General features: G+C 39.4%; 1 non-coding gene across 1 annotated transcript; it reads left to right on the top strand.

Annotated features, from left to right (window-relative positions):
• The first annotated feature begins 10,104 nt into the window (after positions 1-10,104).
• On the top strand, positions 10,105-10,210 carry LOC145565179 (small nucleolar RNA R71). Its single transcript, XR_014094983.1, has one exon. It is a non-coding gene; the product is annotated as a small nucleolar RNA R71 (small nucleolar RNA).
• The last annotated feature ends 8,493 nt before the right edge of the window (positions 10,211-18,703 follow it).

Raw genomic sequence — 18,703 nt, 5'->3', positions numbered from 1 at the left:
CAGAAACTAGAGGAGAAATGATCAAAATAGTAAAATAAAAGCATGAAAAGCATAGAGAAATTAGCCATCAATGACACTCATGAAATTCCCCCAACCTAGACTTTTTCTCTTCCCGAGCAAAACAAAAGCTAGAAAGGAATAAGGATGGCTTATTAAGAAAAGAGAATGAGAAAAGAAGAATATACACTAAGACTCACTAACGTAGGAATCACGATTGTTTTTAGCTACAATAAGGCCTTTAAACCCCAAATTCGTCTATGAGGACGAGTGAGGTCTCGCAAGGGTTTCATAAGAGCTTGACCCACAAATCTTTGAAACAAAATGTGGCAAAATCATTTAAAAAGAAAAGAAAGTAAAACAAAAGTTCAAACAAATAGCTCTTTATAACTGACTTTCACAAATAGTCAAATGCAAATGCATGAACACTTTTCTATAAGGAATGGGTATGCATGCTTCAAGATATTCACAGTTGATTGAAGCATAAGGTATGCTTAGCGTAGATAACTAATGAAGCGCAATCCACTTTCAGCCCAACCAATCTAGCCACGTTCTCCCTATGGTTTCAAATCTTCCCTTAGTGAGCGTCCCTATGGTTCCTCGAAGGAACCGGAAAAAGAGTAGAATTTTTAGGGTTTCCCAACATCTTGACCTTGCATCCCTTTTCCTTAGGCTTTAACTCATAATGCCCTCCCTCGGTATATGACTCAACCACTGGGTCGAAAGGACTTTCCCAAAGGTTGTAACGTAAGGGCAAAAGGTTAGGGGTAGACTAAAATGTTAAAAATTGGTGGTTTCCCTAAAAGTGAAGCAAAGAATGGCGCCTATCTTAGAATCACAATCAAGTAATCACCAAACAAAAGCAAACTAATACCCCCAAGCTTATTCAAAGTTATATCCACAAATATATATACAAAAAGCGTACTCCCCCAAGCTAAAAGGAAGCATTGTCCTCAATGCTTGAAAAGGGAAAAGAAATTACATCAAAATATTTTTTTTTTTGAGTTTTTCTCATTTTCACTTTTTTTTCTTTCTTATTTACCTTGAAATATTTTGTATTTGCATTCATAACAAAACAATTGTCCACGCCTCTTACACTTAGGACGACTTTTACAAATATGCAATTGCATTGTCCTTGCCTTTTGTTTTACATAGGACGACTTTTACTTATTCATTTTCCATTATTCACGCATATATCACAACAGAAGCTTGCTTTCAAGAGAACCAATTACCCAATCATCCTCACCACAAACCCCCATAATAAAGATCAATTGCTTCACAAAAACCAATAATAGAAACGAAAATGAAACAAAAAGCTCAAGAACTAAAGATGTGGCTAGAAAAGATGGTAAAAGGCTTAAATGGTTAGCAAAAAGGCAAATGTAAACCCAATGAACCAAAAAGAAAGAAAAATCCTAGAAATGAAAATTACCACCCCGAAAAGATGCCTTTTGTCCTCCCTAGTTAGTTTGGCCTCGAGTTTGAGAATTATGAGTCAAGATTCCAAAATAGGTCCACAATGGATGTTGAAGGCTTGAAAAATATTAAAACTCACATGGATGTGGCAAAAACTCACTAAGGGCATCAAATCAACCAAAGGAAGCAACTCCGTCTTACCACAAGCCCAACAGAATCTGGCTTCAAGGCCCCAAAAAGGTCTAAACCACTACCTTAGCATACCCTATCCTAGAGTCAACCGCAAATATTCTCAAAACATGCACACCAATTAAACATAGGAAAGCATACATGCAAAGGAAAAATTCCAAAATGTAGAATGTGCAAAGAAAAGAGCTAACAAACAAAAAGAAGAAAAATAGCCTAAAAAATGTTTTATTTGTAAAAGAAAGAAAGAAAAGAGCTAAAAATCAAAAGCTAGAGTGAAAATCACAAGAATGCAAGCAAAGACAAGTAATACCCAATCGTCAAACAGGTGGTCATTCGGCAACAACGCCAATGACCCCAAACAGGCTAGGTGTTACAAAGCAAACATCCTCGAACCATTCAACACATCCTAAAGCTAACCCTAAACTAAGCAACCAAGAAATAAAAACAAAAGATATAAAAATATCTCACCAAGCACCAAAGCTATGCTACAAAATCAAGGTGAAAGAGCACCTTTACGCATCATTGAAATCCAAAGCATAAACAATAGAGCAAGGTGAGAATATAAGAACTATATACAAAGAAAATTGTTAGTAACTTCCAAACAAAATCAAACAAAAGAAAAGGAAGAAAATAAAATAAATAAAATAAAGAAAAAGAAAATAGCAACAGGAGTAGTGTCCAATGAGATGACAGACCGAAACAGTAACAAAAAGCAAGATAGCAGATAATAATCATAACAGAGATATAGAGAAACGCATCAGACAACGATCAGTGAATCAAACAACAAATCCAAAAAGTCGGGCAGAGAAATCAATAAAAGCATAGCATCATCATAAAACCAAAGAAATCAGAGATCTATACCAAAAGCAGATGAGACCAGGAATGAACTACAAAAGCAAGGGGGAAAAACAACGAAACATAATCAACAAACGACATATAATACCCCCAAGCTTAAAATGGGCCACCCCTCCCCCCTAATTCTAAACCTAAAAACAAATAGGCGAAAGAGAAAAATCATAAATAAAGCACAAAAGAAGGAGGGAGGGACCAAGGTAGTATCATTCTGCACTATGGTAAGGGGTATAATGAGAACTCCCCTCACCGATCTCCATCAAATGACTAGAGATTGCCATCTCGCTCACTTCCATGGGAGCCTTACCCCTCAACTAACATTCCTTCCTTATTCTATCGAGCTCAAAATAATGAGACCAATCATCTAAGATCGGCTCACCTGACCTACCCCACCTACCAAAAGTCTCGGGGTCCGGAAAAGGTGAAGGATTAGCCGGATCATACGCATAATCACAACCCCCGGGACGCCTATAGTCTTAAGTGCTCGGGGTAGTGCCTATGATAGAACTAAGGTGAATATGGGGGCCCTCCCAATACGGGTAACAAAGTCTAGGATTCATAGTAGGATCGAAAGGCTCCCATTGAGGGATAGGTCCTTGTTGGACCGGGAGGTACGGATAGTTGACGTAAGGATCTATCTCACCCCTAGAAACATGCAAATCATATAATCGATACGTATGGTAATAATAACCAAGGGAATGAGGTTGCACAAAAGGCATGGAATACAACATGTTAGCAATAGAATCAAGCTTGGCATGAATTGTTGACATATCGAAAGTAGAAGGAGTGGGAAAGGGGGATGGAATAAATGTACCTCTAGGTTCAACCGAGGAAAGAGAATGAGCAATCGATGAGCATGCATTAGTTGAATTTATCCTTCGTCGGATAGAGGGATGAACATCTCGCATCACGGGCCTCCAGGACAAAGAATCTCTCTCCTTAGGACGAGTAGTTGCCTCTTTGCAAGGGATGACGAACCATTCCTTATACCGAGAGACCTTCCAAATAAAAACATTGTCCTTCCTCGTTCGATCAAGAAATTTTTGATTCACTAGTGCAGAGATGTTTAAGAAATGCGATGGGGACTTTTCTCTAGGATCAATAATCTGTGGAAGCTCGTCTAGCATAGCCTTGTAATTCTTATAGATGCAAAGGGATAGGATAGAAATCATCCCACCCAATTGGATGCATCCCGAAAGGCAAACTCCATCATGAATATCCAAGAATCGAGAGATCAAATGCTTCGTGAAATCTACCGACTCAATCTCAAAGTCATTTTGGTCGGCTATCCACAACCAACAAAGCTCCTCACGGGAGATAGCTCCCAAAGATTCCTTGCAGCAAAGAGCATATGTGAGGATTCGGTTGAAATATCGCATAGCCGGATGAATCATAGAAGCAGACTTTGAAGTCTGAGGGTCATACTTTCCTTCTTCAGAGATACTCCTCCTCCAACGTAGCTCATCATATCGATGCTCACTTGCCACTATACTATGATTTGATAGATACAATGATATGGATCCTCGACCTAAGGAAACTTGAAATATGAACATAGTTGAGCATCCGTCAAAGAGTGATCGTTGTTGAAGAGTTGAAAAGTCAAAATCTTTGAGTAATTTGCACCCGGTTCATGGACAACCTCTAGAGAAGAAAGGAATTCATAAGTCACCCTAGCATAGGTAGGGGCATTCAAATCCAAGAAGTCCAAAAGATCAAGGCCTTCCGCAAGGATACGAACATCCTCATCAATCCCTAGAAACTTTGTTGTCGTTTGATCATAGAAACGCGTTGGCCTAAGCTTTCTCTTTGAAAGACATTTGAGGCACTCCCAATGAGATTCCTTTGAAAACTCAATGCCATAAGTTTCCTCAACCACCAGTGGAGGCGGAACAATATACCTCGGCTTTCTTGAACTAGCTCTAGTTCGCTTCTTATGAAGAAGTGTGGCCATCTTCAGAGTATCCAGACTAAGACACTATTAAAATTCGGTCAAATTACGACTGTTTTTTTATGACCGTCATTAAAACGGTCGCAAAATATAATATTTGCGACCGTTTTTGAGGCGGTCGCAGATTTGCGACCGTTTTCAGGCTATTTAACGGTCGCAAAAGTATTTAAAAATTTCTTAAAATTAATATACATGTTATAAATATTTCTAAATTAAAACAATTCTATTGCGACTGTCAAAAACGGTCGCAAATTGCGACATTTACGACCGTTATAGAAACGGTCGAAATTTGCGACCATTTGCGACCGCCGAAACCGATCGCAAATTGCGACCATTACGACCGTTATAGAAACGGTCGCAATTTCGTCCATTTGCGACCGCTACGAGCGGTCGTAATAAAGTAATAATATTTTAACTTTTTTTTAAAATTAAAAAAGCGTGTAAAATAATTCAAAATATAAATAACCTATTTGCGACCGCTTTTAACGGTCGCAAAAGTCAATAATTGCGACCGATTATGTGCCGGTCACAAATTTGCGACCGCTTAAAGCGGTCGTAAAAAGAAATTTTTTTTTTATTAAATAAGAGTATAAAAGGGTGGTCAGCTAACTTAACCCTAATTCTCTCTTCTCACGCCGCTTCTCTCTTTTCTCTCTCCTCTTTCTCTTCTCTCTGTTCTCACGGTCTACCCTATTTTCTCCTCTTTCCTATCTCTCTCTTCTCTTTCCTTCTCTTTCATTCTCTTCCGCTCCTCCTCTTTGACACTGCTAGCCCGTCTATCCTCATCACCCTAATTTTCTTCTTTGCTTGCGTTCTTCACCGAGCAACAAACGAATTTTGCGTTATTCATCGAGCGACAAAGAATTTATGGTTTTAATGGTCATATTCGACCATAAAAATTCCAGATCTGGAGTTTTCATGGTCGAATTTGACCATATAAACCCAAAGAGGAAGAAATATTGTAAAAGGTATGTTGTTTTTGTTTTTTTTGAAATTTTGTTTGTTTTTGTTTATTTTCGTTTTTTGTGGGTTTAATTGTTTTTTGTTCGATTTTTTGGTCGGATTCGGTGTAATTTATGCCCATTTTATTTTCTTTGCGATTTAATTTATGTGGGTTTTATTTCATTCGATTTTATTTATGTGGTTTTGATACTTGTTCTAATTTGTATGTGGGTATAATATTTGTTCGATATTATTTATGTGTGTTTAATTTTTTGTTTGTTTTTGGTTTTTTTCAATTTATGTGGGTTTTAATTCTTTTTTTGTTTGATTTCTTAGCCGAATTTCTTGGATTTGATTTTTGGTAGATTTTTTGGTCGAATTGTTCTTCATTCAAGGTTTGGTGCTTTTTCGTTAATTTTGGTTTTATTTTTGTTAAACTTATGTTAATATATTAGGTCGAATTGTTCTTCATTTTTATCGGTTTGATTTTTTTTAATTTTCATTTTGAATTTGTGTATGATTTTTGGTATTTTTTTTTATTTTTTGTTTGATATTTGCGGTTATTTTCTTGTAAATTTGATTTATTTTCTGCTGGGTTTCATTTTATTAATTGATTTTTGTGGTTTCTGCTTGTAATTTAGATTTTGTGGTTTGTTTCTACGTGAATTTGATTTCTGGATTTTGGTTTCGTTTGTTTTCGATTTTTTTTTTATTTTTTTTCAAATTTTAGCGACCGCTTTAGGTCGTCGCAAATGAACATTTTTACGACCGTTACTATACCAGTCGCAAATATTATAAATTACGACCATTAATGTAACGGTCGTTGAAAATAACGGAAACGGTCGCAAATAAATTGCGACCGTCAACCAGTCGCAATTTTCACTTTTTGCGACCACATGAATAACGACTACATCATTACGACCGTTGACGGTCGCAATTACTTTTTGCGACCGTTTTTGCTATTTTTACGACCGTTAGAGACGGTCGCAATTTAGCCGAATTTTAGTAGTGAGAAAAAGTAGTTGTTCAATCAACAAGCACAAAATGGAAATATTTCACAATAGAAACAAGAAATGGTAACAAATGAACAATGACGTTGATAACATCATGAATATTAAGCAAATAAACATGGATTGAAAGCAAACTTGAACATAAGAAACCAAATCATGAGTCAATTTGAAAAATAAATCCCAAACATTGAATTATCAAATATATGAAACTAATATAAAGAAAACCCATGAGAGAGAAAATAGCCAACAATTATTATTCAAGAATTCAATCAAAGATCACACATTTATCATGAGGAAACTTCAATTCAACATCCAACGATATCATTCAACATAAATTCCAAGTGAAAAACACTAACCATAGAGTTTCACCATGAAAGCATAAAGGTTCAAGCTTAAATCAAAGAGGAAGATGATGAATAGACAATAAGAAACCCTACCTCAATGAAGCCTTGAAATGCTTGAAAAATGCTCAAAATGAAGATGTAAGAACAAATAAAACTCCCAAAAACAAGCTCTAAACCTCAACACAAAATTTCAAAATTTTGAAAAAGACCCATTTTTTTTTTTTTTTTTGCTTGAATTGGGGAAAGAACTCTGAATTTTTTTTTGGGTTTTAGATTTGAAAACTTGATTTTTGCAATTGAAATTGATGTTGAAATGATAGCAAAAAAGGTGAAGTAGGTTTGGTATTACAAGAGAGGGTATAGGGTTTTAGGAGGGAAAAGTAAAAGAATTGAAAGAGATGGTGTGATTTGGGGTTATAGGTGCGTGCGCGCAACGGAAACCGCGCTCGCTCCCGATAATGTCGCGCCCGCGAGAAGTTCCTGGTCGGATTTTGGCATTTTTGGTGCATAGGTATCCGCGCTCGCGGGAGATCTTCGTGATGTGTGTGCGTGCAGCTTAGTGCATGCGCACCCCACACATCTCGGGAAGGCACTAAAAAGAGAAACACCACTTAAAAATGCTTTCGTGTTTGCATTCTCACCGTCCATACCAAATGTCATGATCAAGGACTCAAAAATTTTATAAGAAACAATCTAAAATATGTAAACATGAATAAAAAACGATGGGAATGCAAACACGAGAACATATAACATCAACGAACCCTTTCCTCTAAGCATAACCAAACCTCACGAAGTCTTGAAATAGCACCAAAATTGTTGAAAATTTTCTCTGATTCTATTCCCATGTTACCTAAAATTAAAAGACCAAACCAAATAGAGAGAAATAAGAAAAGTTCTAAAAGGAAGAAATAAAGACAAATATTAGATAAAAGAAAAAGGTTAGAAAATCGGGTTGCCTCCCGGGTAGCGCTTTTTGTTAACGTCGTTAGCTTGACGTCCTCCACCAATTAAGGTGGTTGGCGGAGAAACAATGAGTCTACCAAACCAACAAAAGCATCGTCGAAATACTTCATTAGACGATTGTCTTTATCCTTGAACGGAGAAAGAAAATCTTTCATTGAGACTTCCACAAAGACATTTGGAAAACCACTCTTAACCGAATTGGGACCGCTCCATCTTGATCCCTTGATGCTAAGGTTTGATGGAAAAGGTTTGACCTCAACCATTGATACACCTCCACCTTCCTTTGAAGTGGCGGCTTGCAAAGCTTCTTGGCTTGAGATATTCATGCATATATGCTCATTCACTTCCTCAATGCTTCTATTAAGCAAATCTTCATACATTGTCACTTCCTTGATAGGAGCACCTATCTTATCCTTATTCAACAAGACATTCTCAAGAGGATCATTAGAAGTGAGAAAAGTGCTCATGCATGGAAGATACAACTAGATCAAGAGAATCGATCAACATGCAATTTTCTAAAGATGAACATGGATATTTCATTCTTTCATTCAAGTCAAATTCAATAACCTCTTCTCCTACCTTGAGTGAAATTTTTGCACTCTTAACATCAACCATAGAACCCGAGGTAGCAAGAAAAGTTCTACCAAGAGTACTGGGAATGGTAGCATCTTCATCCATTTCAAGCACCATAAAATCTACCGGAATAGCAAACTTACCTACTCTCAAAGGAACATCCTTAACCTTCCCCTTAGGAATCTTAATTGACCAATTGACCAATTACAAGGTAATCTTAGAAGGCATAAGTTCTCCTAACTCAAGTCTTTGATAAAACGAATATGACATTAAGCTAACACTAGCTCCTAAGTCACATAAGGCTTTATCAATTTGCATCTTGTTAATGGCACAAGAGATAGGGAAGTTTCCGGGATCTTTCAACTTTGGTGGCATCTTGTTCATTATGATTGCACTACAATTCTCGGTCAAGTTGACCGTCTCCACCACATCACAAGAACTCCTACCACTCAAAATTTCTTTGAGGAATTTTGCATAGTTGGTCATTTGGGTAAGAACTTCGGTAAAAGGTAGAGAAAGATGAAGTTGCTTAAGCATGTCAATAAATCTTCTAAATTGTTCATCCAACTTATGTCACATTAATTTTTGTGGATATGGAAGCTTGGGTTTCACAATCTCTTTCTGCATTCTCACCTCTCTAGGTGTCTCAATCACAACCTCACATAAAGATGAACCATTTCTCTCATCCTCTACCAAGATTTCCTTAGGACCCTCCTTAGTTCCACTCTTCCTAGGAAAATTCTCCTCAAGAACCTTACCACTCCTTGTAACAATATCATTCACGGGTCTTTTTTTATCTAAGCCTTGGGAAGGTAAAGAAGAAGGACTAGCATGGTCTTTTAAAGCATTAGCAAGTTGAGGAATATGGTTTTCAAGCTTCTTATTATGAGTCATCACTTCATTGAATTTCTTGTCACTTACGACCATGTAAGTGCTCAACAACTTTGTTTGATTTTCAATGATTACCTCCAAATTAGTCATAGAAGAAGAGGATTGTGAATAGGAATTATCAACTTGAGGCTTTGGAGAAAATCCGGGTGGAGTGCCTCTTTGAGCATTATTTTGAAAATTGCCTCTCCCTTGATTGTTCCAATTACCCCTATTTTGATTTTGACCATAACCTTGATTATGGTTACCACCACCTTGATTATGATTTCCATATCCTTGGTTTTGATTACCATAATTTTTGTTTTGATTTTGGCCACTATAACCTTGGTTGTTATAGTTCCCTCGAGAACCTTGGTTCCCTTGGTTCCTATAACCACCACCTTGGTTATAATTGTCAAAATTATCATGGTTTTGGTAATTCCTATTCCATTGACCCCTTTGGTTATCAAACTTTTGCACATTATTATTGTTTGACACAAAGTTCACATGTTCACTCTCATTATTATCAAAATCATCATTACTCTCCGGAAAAGCATGAGGGCAATTACTAGAATCATGATCATATGAACCACACACATCACAAAAAAAACAACCACTAGGCATGTTACTAGAAGAAGGAGGGGGATGAGAGTTAGAAGGAGTACCTCTCCCCTTAAATTGGGAAGGAAGACTTGGAGCTTGGGAAGAAGAACTCTCCAATTTTTCCTTGATTGCACTTACTTCCTTCCCAAAGTTTTCCATTTGTGAAGAGAGATTTTTAATTGCATTCAAATGATCAACCGAGTACACCAAAGAACTACTCTTGCTAGTTGATTCTCTCTCACCATCTTGCCAATCTCTATAATACTTCATAACACCCTCAATGATGTCCACCACTTCTTCTTCCGTCCTATTCATGATGGGACCTCCGGCTCCTCCTAGGCATGACATGCCTTGGGGACTTAGGCCTCCATAGAAAATTTGAATAATTTGATAGGTTGGAATTCCGTGGTGAGGACACTCCGTTTGATACTCCTTATACCTCTCCCATGCTTCATAGAGGCTCTCACTTGGCTTTTTTTTGAAACCTTGAATCAAAGCTCTTGCCTCCGTCATTTTCTTTTGTGGATAAAAACGAGTTAGAAATTCCTTTGTAACCTCGTCCCATGTCGTTAGAGAATTCGGCTTAATCTCCTTGTATAGCCATTCCAAAGCACGCCCAATGAGAGAAAAGAGAAAGAGCTTGAGGCGGATGAATTCTTGGGAAACTCCGTTCACCTTGATAATATTGCAATACTTTACAAACTCCTTGAGATGATTTAGCGGGCTCTCATGCTTGACTCCACTAAATTGTCGCCTTTCTATCAAAGTGATCATAGCCTGCCTAATTTCAAAATCATTTGCCAGTGTTGTAGGTGGAGCAATTCCACTCTCAAATCAATATGCTCTGGGAATCCCCAATTCTTTCAATGCCACTCTCGGATTCTCTTCCATTCTTTCTTGTTCCTCTTGTTGCGGTTCTTCTTCACTTCAAATGCTAGAGCTAAAAGATCGCCTAGCAACCCTTAGTTTTGTATTAGTCCTCTCAATCTCCGGATCAAATGGCAGAAGTGAATGACCACGTGCTCTATGCATACGACGCAAAGGAAATTATTAGTAGCACGACTACAAGTGTAGCCTTGAAGAGGAAAATCTTTTTGTTGTTTTTTTTATGATGAAATAGACTCAACAACTATGACAAAGCATTAATGTAATTCCCCGGCAACGGCGCCATTTTGACAAGGGTTGGAACTAGGTCGTCATCTAATTCTCCCTAAGTCAAACTAAATTTGTAAATGCTTAACAAACCTTATACGAGTATAGGACAAGCTAAGGGTCAAATCCAAAGGAATGAATCGAAACCATGTTATAGTCTAATGTTAAGCTAAATCGAAGAATTATCAAAGGTTGAGTATGGTAACTAGGATAACAAGAATCAATAATTCAATCAAATTGCTAAACACTAGGGATATAGGTTCCGCATGCAAGCTTAACAGTCATGCTAGTTGATAGATTACCCAATTGAATCAAACGTTACAAAGGACAAACATAAATTGCAATCAAAGGAATTCAAGGGTTATCACACTCCTACAAACCCAACTAGGGTTCACTGTGAATGATTAACAAGGAGAATCCCAATTAAATTAAATCAATTAGAGCAATTCCCTCAAATCAATTGTTCGTGTCATTAGAATTTGCAATGCAATCTAGATTAATCTTATAGGTTGATAACTCTTAGTCTAATTAATCACATGCACAACTATGTCAACCAATTTAATTGCAACAATCAATCAATCAAGGATCATCAACTAACAATAATCAACAATCAAGCATGCTTCCCCTTCTCCCTAGCAACTAATCTACTCACTAATCATGGTGAAATCTAAAACTAGAACAAATTCAATCTCAAACATATTCGTCTCAAGCTAAATCAAAAGGAAATACAATCAATCAACAAATTTCAAAACTAAATCAAAATCCAAACCAAACATTCAAGCATAAAAGTAAATTGCAATTGAAGTAAATTCAAATGAAAGGAATCTTACTAACTTTGATTGATATGAAGAAGATTCACAAACTTGATTGAAGAAACAAGGTTGAATTACAATTCAAATCCAAAGATTACAATCTCTACTTTCTCTCTAACTTTTCTCTAGTTTCTCTCTCTTAAAATTAAGGAAATAGAATATTATCTAAAAGTTGGTCCTCAAAAGGATTTACCAGAGTATATATAGGCAAAGAACAAAAGTTGATCGGCTGCGCCCTCTCCTCGAAGACCCTGCGGGCGCTGAGAAATGGGTACGGAACCCATAACTACCTCCGCGGGCAATCTGGGCAAAACCCGCGCCCGTGGCACAGAGCGCGGCAAAATGCCTTCTTCCTAAAGAAGAAGGGGGTCGTGGTCTCTCTGATCCGGAGCGCCCTTTCCAACATCTCCGCGCCCGCGGGTAGACCGCGGGTAGGGCGCGGAGAGTTCCTGCCAAAAATCCTCAAAATGTGCACCAAAACTTGCGCCCGCGGCCTATAGGTCCCGCGCCCACGACTCTGGGAAAAAGCGGAGAGCCCTCTCCATGAGACTTGAAGCTCCTTTGCTTGGCTCTTTTTTCTCCTCTTGAATCCTTTGCAAAGCTAAGTATTTAGGCCCCTACAAGAGAAACCAAGGAGAGAAAATAGAAGAGAAAGAGATCAATATAAAAGGAAATCACGAAGAAATGCACATAAAAGAAAGTAAAACACGAGAGAAGAAGAAATAGAGAAACTGGAGGAGAAATGGTCAAATTGGGAAAAGAAAAGCATGAAAAGGTTAGAGAAAATATCCTAAAACACTACCATATGAGTGCCATAAATGACACTAATGAGTGTTCCTTTTATTCCATTACTCTTCATGAATTCCCGCCAAAAATTACCATTTTCCCCAAATTTTCTAATTATTGTTCTTTCTCTCTCCTCAATGGATGAACCCTAGATTAAGAGTAATCTACAATTGCTCTCTCTTTTTTCTAACAATTCATCCAGAGTGCAATTGAGGAAAAGCGGACCAAGGTATGTGTTGTGATGGTTGTCCTAGATCTTGTGTTTATGGGATAGGTTGTAGCTTTAGTCTTAACCTTTTTTTGGTTTAATTCTGGGTTGGAGGTGAAACATTTTTCTGGGTTAGTTTTGAAGATAAGGTCAATGTGTTATGGTTTGGGGTGATTAACTGACTTTTTATTTGTGAGAAAACAACGCAAATATGGTTAAGAAATGTGACAAGAGAGAGAAGAACAAAGACCTTACCTTTGTTAGCCTATTAAAGTGTTGCTCTTATGTGGCCAACAATGGAAGACCAAAGTTAATGCCATGAATAGTGAGCTTTGAGGAGAGAGAAAGAAGAAAAAATAGGATAAAATGGGGGTAATAAGGAATTCTGGGCGGAATTCATGGAAATGAGGGGGAAAAAGGTTTTTTTTTTACCCAACTTAACGAGTCACGTGCAAAACACGTGACAGTCAACGCTAGAGTCCGGCGTTGACTTTCCTGAAAATACAACGTGGTCCTACTCAACAATCCAAATTGTGTTATATAGTCTTTTTGAACAACCTTTTGGCTTAATTGGTCCTTTTAAACAAAAGCGCTCTCTTTCTTGGTCCTTTTGAACAAATTTTCCATTTTTATAAAATATATTGTATAAAATCATAAAATATTCGTGTAATATAGGAAGGCAACCTAGGTCATGGATCCCGTGACAGCTATTGAGGTGTCCCGGATCTCTATTTCATGGCATGGTCGTATTCTTAAGGAACGTGTTCATTGCGTTATCATATATGCCTATTGTGAAGAGGGTGTGCCCATCATAGGGGATCCTTCTCCTTTAATATCCATGACCCAAAATCCTAGGACTTTACACTTGTTAAGGTGTATTAGGATTTGAATTCCTGACTATTTAGGGGACCTTTAATTAGAATTGATCATTTCATTATGCTTTTTTGTAAGAAACAAATAGGAGTCGCCAATGAATTTTAGGAAAACTCATAAACCTTGTTCATGTCTTTCTCCCAAGTACAGTTTGAGGGATATTTAGCAGGAATCATAAGTTTACCCATGCCCAAATTGGTCTATCTGTACTAGAAATGAGTTTGGGAGCGCGGGTACTAAACTAACGTTCCTTTTAGGGAGGAATGACTATTCTATCCTTAGTGCGGCCTCTACTAGCTCTTCCTTTTTAAAAATTCCATCACCAAACAATATATGCAACGTAGCTCCTAAAAACTAAGTTAGTTGATTTTATTTACAAGAATTAGTCATGTAGGAATTACATTGCAAAATGTCGTTATTCTTATTTAATTCAAATTCGTGAAAAGAACAAAAATAAACAACATTCGCCTGGTCTTGAGTGATAAAACAACAATTAGTTATCAGATTCTAGTCTTGATTAACGAAAGAATACTATGTGAATTAATTAATTAAAAGTTTGTTTAAGTGATCAAAATACAATAATTAATCAATTAAATTTATTTAAACAAGAGAAGAAAAGTGATTTATCTAAGTGCTTAAGAAACTAATGTTCTTCTTTGTATGCTTAGATCTCCATTTTAGATGTTTATGGACCTTCTTTCTTCGTTGTACTTCCAAGGGCTTCAATGGATTCAATTAGTGTTGGAAAGTATTTGGGAAGAGAGAAGAAAAGTAGTATGATAGTATGAGGGTTTGAGAGATTAATGATTTTAGAATTTAGGGTTTAACAATCTTATTTTTATGTCCCCTAGCCTTTAGGGTTGAACGAAGACCCCTATTTATAGGCGTAGGAATCTAGGTTTAGGGTTTTAGAGCCGAACCGTCAGGTGGTGCACGCAACTCTTAGAGTCGTGCTGATATGCCCAGCGCAACTCTTTAACTTGCGCTCAGCAAGTGCGCGTAACTCTAACAGCTGCGCGCGGTGCGGTTTGCATTATATGAAAAAGCATTTTTTAAACTTCCATAACTTGATTGCAAAGTTGGATTAAGGCGTGTGAGATATAATTGGAAAGATCTGAATGTTTAATTTCCAATGCCATTAGAATTAGGTTTAAATATGTTGTGTATCAAAAGATATGGTAGTTGGAGTGCAAGTGTGTTGGTTTTAGGGCCCAGTTTTGTGTTTTGATCATAACTTCTTCGTTTTAATTTTGAATTGGGCTTGTAATATACTGTGGGAAAGGTCTTTAAAGGGATATCCATTTGTATTGGCCTTAAACAGAAAATTGATTGGTGGTTTATCTGATTAGCTCGTTTTTTAACAATGTAAGATCCATTGGATCCAATCATTGCATTAGACCCATTTAGGTCCGTTATTAATCAAGTTTAAACATGTATGACCACGTTTTAAGCCTAATTAGTATTTGGACTAGGCTCTAAGATAACGTTGTCTCAAATATGGGTTTTAACTTACTTCATAACGCATTTCATAGTCTATAAACACTTCAAATTTGATATAGCATGAAAAACGAATTATTGTACATCATCACACTTCCTGTCGGGATAAGAGGCCAATAATAGATGTCTACACCTATTATTTTTTATGACTCTTTAGAGGACGTTCTATTTTTTAGGCTTGGGGGTATTCATACCTGCCTTTATACCCCCAGCACACTTGGGGCGACTCGTTTCCCTATCGACCATTGTTTGGTCGTGATAAAGCAGATACGAGCTACTACGGCATGCGACTTCCACTAGAGGATTTTGTCGGCGACTCGTGCATCGGTGAGTATGGTTTTAACAACCACTGTCTTTATTTTATATGTTGCAATTTTGGCATGTGATTGTGTTTTAGAGGTCGATCTTCGCCCATTAGGCTTTTTCGTTGGGGTCCCTGAGGCTGTCCGTGTAAGCGAAGTTTACTGTCGTTTTCAACTTTCAGGGAATCTCTATGCTTCAGGGAAAGGACGCGTGGTTGTTAGGCGAGCGTTTCATCTTGTAGTTTTCATCCGAGGAGCCTTTGGTTCCTACACACCCTCCTATTCGAATGTTGCGTCCGGACCTGCTATCTGTTTTGGGTGTTTTTGTCCCTCGGGAGAGTTACAACAAGAAGTCTGATTCGGCCTAGCTGTACCTGCAAAATAACGGAGACTGCGGGTGGTTGGAGCTCCGCCTCTGACGGTCAAGTTAGTAACTTGAAAAGGAATAAAGAGGACGGAAATTTAGGTGGGTATCTGCTCGGATTCCAAGCTCAGGTGTTTTTCTGATGTGAGAGAATGCAAGTGTAATAAATGGTAAAACGTGCCCTCAAAAAGAGGGACATCTCCCTATTTATAGGGTCTTTGAGATTTGTGCCCCTAATAAAGGTCACTGAACCCTAATCATTGGTGGGCTGCGCCGCTTTGCGGCTTTCTCGGGATTTGGGCCTGAAGGCCGCCTTTTTCCCTTAATTTCTGGAGTGACACGTGTCAGGCGGAGATTGGTCCACTTTGGGCCAACCTGAAGCTGACACGTGTCGTCCTATAGTTGGACCACGTGGCGGGGTAAAATTACCCTAAACATTTGCCCCTCACAGATGTGACGTGGCACGCCACGTGGCATTTGTGACATGTGTCACGCTCCGATTGGTGGTAATTTTACCATAAAGAAGTAACCGTTCACCTTCCGAGTAAATTACGGAAATACCCCCGTATTTACCCTCTATATATAGCCGTTTTACCCTCATAATTTTGTACGTTTACAAAAATTTTCTAGAGAGAAAACTTTGAGAGAGCAGAAGTCATCCGTTTGAGTCAGGCGCAAGTAAGAAATTTTATTCTCCTTCAACCCAGCCGGACCCGCTTATCTTCAGATATCACGTCCAAAGGTACCGTCTCTGTCTCTCTCAGCTCTTTTTCTTTTTTCACCGCTTGTACATATTTCTTGCAATAAATGGATGCATCACCAACACACACGGCACAACTTAGGTTAGATTCCAGCCGGTCACCAGGGACGGCTGAGTCTAGGACTAGGAGTGCCGTCTCGGGGTGTTGGGACCACCCTTTGCCTTGGATTTCAACCAGTTATGTGTCTGTGCAGGACACCATTGCTCGGAAAATGCAGACGGCAACTGATCCAAATTACAAAAGCGAAGGCTCAGGCGGCCAAACGCCTGAGGGAGAAACGTCTGGTCAGGGAGACCAGACGGCTCTGGAGAGATCCCCTCCGCGCGCCCCCTCAACTCCCGCTGATTCCTTTTTGGAAGAGTGTGACCAAGGCGGTGATGAGGCCGTCTCTCCCCCCCTAGACCCAAAATGAGGAGGAGACGGAGAGCGACAACTCCACCTCTACCTCCGAGAGGATTGACGATTTACCCCCGCGTCAGGATAGCGAGGAGGAAGAAAGGAAAAAATGGAACGAGAAGGACGATCCCTTCAACATCCACGTCTCCTCCAAGGACCGGATCCAAATGGAGGAAAACTTAAAGAATTTTACTCAAATGCACCCGCTAGGAGACGGGTATAGGATCCGGGTGCCGCTTGAGAATGGCACCGTCGCCTGGGAGGACGATCAAGAGAACGCCAACAGCTATTTCGGCTGTTATGAGGCGGCGTTCAAGGCTGGTCTTCGCTTCCCCCTTCACCAGGCGGTGAAGGCAATTTTTAGAGGCTACGGCCTCGGAGTCTGGCAACTTACCCCCAACTCTTGGATAAACATTCAGGGGTATGTTGCCGCCTACGAGTTCCGGGGGGTTAACCCCGGCTGGGAGGCTTTTGCTAGTATGCATTATCTTAGCAGAAGCCCAGGCGGTTGGAGGGCATGGTATACTCTAACCACGCATCCCCAATACATGATGACCTTGTGCAAGGTCTCAAAATTCGACGGCTGGAAACACAGGTTCTACCTGATGTCGGCTCCAACCAGACGGGAGAATTATGAGTTCCGTCTGTACAATAAGAAGCCTGACTTGATGGGCCGGAAGTGTGCTCTTCCCCGGATCCCAGAGGAAGATTTTGACAAGATCATTGAGGCAGATTTTTTCGGCCTCACAGACGCGACCTTGGCAACCGGGGAAACAATAAAAGTCCCCAAGAACTGGATCCCCAAGAGCGCCTGGTTCAGGGACGAGTGCTTCCTAGCCGCATGCGGGCTAGGGCACATGTTTACCAAACGTATGCGCCTGAGTTTATATCCGTTTGTAGTATCTTTCTGTCATAATTGATTTATGATATTGATCAATTTCTCTTTTTGCAGAAAAAGCATTAAAAATGTTGCAGACGGAGAAGACTCCCAAGCGGTCCTCTGCAGTCATCCGCAAGGAGCTTGCGGAGAAAGCTGTGGCTGAGGTCAAAGCCAAGGTAATAAACGCCTGACCCTTTCGTAAATTGATCTTAACAATTATTTTTCCCGGATGCTAACTTTAACTTGCTTATTATTGCAGGGAGGAGAGGTTGGAAAGACGTTTGAGAAACAACGCAAACGGGATAGGGAAGAGACCCCCTCTGTTCTCAACAAAATAAAAAAATCCACCTCCGCGTCAACTCCTGGCGCCTCAGCCGGGCATCAGCAGATGCGGATAGCGGGGCGAAACGAGAAGATAGGCGGCAGCCTATGCCTTGATCTCGTCAACCCCTTATCAGCAGCCGCGGGGTTCACCACGCCTGCAAGCGGTTCCCGCTTGGCCGGCTCTGAAGGTAAGAACCCTTTTGAATCCCCGCTTGAGCTGGGGTGACCTTTGCGGGTGAAATCTAACTCTCAACAGACGTCATCTTCAGACGGTCGGCAACAAATAGGTGCTGCCTTAGTTTCGCACTCATCACATATTGATTGTGGTGCAGATCAATCTCCCCGCTGGCTAGACGTCCAGAAGCATGCCAAGGCCATGCTTGACGCCGTCCGGAAGAGGGATAAAGACAACATCCCTGGGATAGAGACGTTTAATTTGGAACGCATTCTATCCCTTCTGGCTGAGGTAAAAAACTTGTCAATTCAATTTATTTTTTCCAAGCGTTTTATCCCGCCTGCAATACTTATACCGCCTGCTTTATTGCAGGCCATGCTGCGGGTGGACGGGCTCAAACGTCCTTATTCCCGCAAATGGGAAGAGGTAAAAAGGGCTAAGATGTCTGCCATAGACGCTGACAATATTG

Source organism: Chenopodium album, chromosome 1 (genome assembly GCF_948465745.1).
Source record: "Chenopodium album chromosome 1, dcCheAlbu1.1, whole genome shotgun sequence".
Classification (NCBI taxonomy): domain Eukaryota; kingdom Viridiplantae; phylum Streptophyta; class Magnoliopsida; order Caryophyllales; family Amaranthaceae; genus Chenopodium; species Chenopodium album.
Note: the sequence above shows the minus strand (reverse complement) of the source record. Positions and strands in the feature narration are given on the sequence as shown.